Consider the following 3,363-nt stretch of genomic DNA (forward strand, 5'->3'; position numbering starts at 1 on the left):
TGTGCAATCGCTATTGTGACGGTACGTCACATAAATGGACATTTGGAGAAAGGGAAAGGAAGTTTTTGTTGTGCGACATGTGAATTATAAATTATTTCAAGACTGTGTACGTCTGCGCGATGTATAAGAAAGATTAAAAAAAAAAAAAAAGTTAAAGCCGGCCGTTGTAGCCGAGTGGTTCTAGGCGCTACAGTCTGTAATCGCGCGACCACTACGATCGCAGGTTCGAATCCTGCCTCGGGCATGGATGTGTGTGATGTCCTTAGTTAGCTTTAAGTAGTTCTAAGTTCTAGGGGACTGATAAACTCAGAAGTTAAGTCCCATAGTGCTCAGAGCAAAAAGTTAAATAATACCACCAAAAATCACAAACAGCGATGTGATATAAAAAAGGAACATTTTTTGTCTGTGAAATGAAAATGAACATGACCAGAGACTATTGCTTTATGGAAAGTGCTCCTGTTTTTGTTTCGTCTAGAGGTAGGTCGCCATTGTAGTGCTGGATAATATTTAATGTAAGTTTGGTTGTAATTTAGTGAAATATACTTATAATTGTTATTAGAAAGTGTGTATTATTGATTTAGTTGTCACTTCTCATTATCGCAACCATTAACTATAATTATCAAAATTTTTACAGAACTTCGTAGTGCAGAGCTCATCTCCCCTAGCAGGATTTAGTCGGCCATTACGCTGACTGTGTTACTTAATTAAAATTTCATATCATAATGTTAAATGTAAATGCGAGAGACTTCTCAATTTTGATCTTTCATTAATTTCAAAGTTAAGGACAGTAGTGATAAATTTCATTTACTAAAATCCACAGCAGTGAATGAGTTCAGTATATTTCAATTTGGCCGCCTAACGGCAGATGAGATTCTCTCCAGTTTTGCCTTGCAAATAATCAACAAGAAATATTGAAAATCATTACATTCCGCAATATCTCAGTTAATCTTTGTGTAGTTTGATACATAAATAACCAGTATCCCATGAGACCCATATTAATAATTACAGTTTGCGTAAGAATACGCATATTTTCTTTTCTAAATAGCAACGCTCACGCAAACTATTTATTAGAAGGCGGTGAGTCGCGCGTTGTGTTTAAAAAATATTATATCGTACGTACTTCGGGGTAGCCGATGTCCTTACGAGTGTTATCGCGGTATAAGTTAATCAAAAGTCTCATGCTAGCCCGCAATAATTAAAACCACCCCAACCAAAATCATAAAATATATAATTATAAAAATAAAAATATATAATTATCCCGTGATAAGTGGCCACACACAAGCACATATACATATACACTTATACCGTGATACTATCCCATGACTTTTCCCACATCAGTGTAAAATTACTTAGAAATGGAATAAATAGAAAGCGAAGGGTAGCTAAGGCGAAATGGTTGCAGGAGAAATGTGAACAAATCAGAAAAGAAATATTGGTTAAGGGGCAGATGTAGCATTTGAAAAAGTCAAAGCTACTAAACTAAAAGTCCTCCGGAAAAGGCCATGAAGGTCCAACGGTACTGACAGGCCGCCGTGTCATCCTCAGCTCATACGCGTCACTGGATGCGGAAATGGAGTAGCATATGGTCAGCACACCGCTCTCCCGGCGGTATGGCAGTTTCCGAGACCGCAGCCGCTACTTTTCAATCAAGTAGCTCATCAGCTTGCCTCACAAGGGCTGAGTGCACTCCGCTTGCCAACAGCGCTCGGCAGACCAGATGGTCACCCATCCAAGTACTAGCCCAGCCAGACAGTGATTAACTTCGGTGATCTGACGGGAACCGGTGTTACCACTGCGGAAAGGCCGTTGGCCCAAAGCTACAGTCCGTGAAAATAAAAGCCAAGGCGTCAAATTAAAAGAAGAATTCCACTGTTAAACGCAGAGAAGAGAATGATAATTGAAAGAAGTATATTCAAGACACTACGAGGAGATGGGACTGTCCTGTCAGAACTGAAAAGAGCTTTAGAAGACGTGCAATTAAATATAGCGGAAGGAATAGGCAACATCACTTCGGAATTTTTACAAATATTGGGAGAACTGGCAACTAAATAAATATTCAAGTTTGTGTGTATAACCTATGATACTATAGATGTTTCATCAAAGTTTACAAAAAAATGTCATTCACAGAATTCCGAAAATAGCAAGGGTAGATACGTGCGAGAACTATCCTAAAATATTGCCCGCGAAAGGCAAAGGTCCCGAGTTCGAGTCTCGGTCCGGCACACAGTTTTAATCTACCAGGAAGTTTCATATCAGTGCACACTCCGCTGCAGAGTGAAAATCTCATTCTGAAAATATCCTAAAATCAGTTAAACAGCTGATGCATCCACACTGCTGACGATAATAATACACAGAAGAATGGAAAAGAAAATTGATGATCTCGTAGGTGACGATCAGTTTAGCTTTGAGATGGGTGTCATCATCATTATCTCATTCCCATCGAGGCGCAAGTCGCTGAAGTGGCGTCAACTAAAAAGATTTGCACCAGGCACCCGGTCAACCACACGGGAGGCCCTAGCCACATGACATTTCATTTCATCGAAGCAAGCCTTGAGAAAAATAAAGATGTATTATTGGTGTTTTTTGACACAGAAAATGGAGTAAAGTTCGGAATTCTCAGAACAACAGATGTCTGCTATAGATAAAGGCAGTTAATACACATGACGAGCCAAGAGCGAAAAATAAGAATAGTGGACCAAATACATAGCATTCGAATTAAAAAAGTGTGTAACAAAGGGACACAATCCTCTTAACTGTTCAGTCAATAAATCAAAGAAGCTGTGACGGAAAAAAGTTCAAAAATGGCATTGTGGGTGAAATGATATTGTAATGTTGATGCATTAATTTGTTCTGAAAGCGGTGCTGGCATTCAAGACAATAAAAGCGGGTTAAAAGCTGTGAGCTATCTGGGGAAGTTAACCTTGCATTACTGAGCAACTGTTTCACCAGGTATCCAGTCTAGCTTACCAAATTCCCAACCAGACTAACATTAATTATAATCTTTTAATTGTCATACAACAACTGGTGATATATATATATATATATATATATATATATAGCTTTGAGATGGGTGTCATCATCATTATCTCATTCCCATCGAGGCGCAAGTCGCTGAAGTGGCGTCAACTAAAAAGATTTGCACCAGGCACCCGGTCAACCACACGGGAGGCCCTAGCCACATGACATATACAATATATATATAAAGAATTTAAATAAAAAGAAATAAATCAGTTTATATTTGGAAATTTATTCTAACATTGATCATTGAAATTTCAGCATATTAAACTTGATTCATAACTGAACTGGTGCCTTATTTAGGATTGTGAAAATGTGAGTTTGTAATCTTATGGAACACATCAAATA

The 3,363-nt window shown here is 38.3% G+C and overlaps 1 pseudogene; it reads right to left on the reverse strand.

Annotated features, from left to right (window-relative positions):
• Positions 1-1,693: 1,693 nt before the first annotated feature.
• LOC126426887 (5S ribosomal RNA) lies at positions 1,694-1,811 on the reverse strand (annotated as a pseudogene).
• Between the last annotated feature and the right edge of the window lie 1,552 nt (positions 1,812-3,363).

Source organism: Schistocerca serialis, chromosome 1 (genome assembly GCF_023864345.2).
Source record: "Schistocerca serialis cubense isolate TAMUIC-IGC-003099 chromosome 1, iqSchSeri2.2, whole genome shotgun sequence".
NCBI lineage: Eukaryota > Metazoa > Arthropoda > Insecta > Orthoptera > Acrididae > Schistocerca > Schistocerca serialis.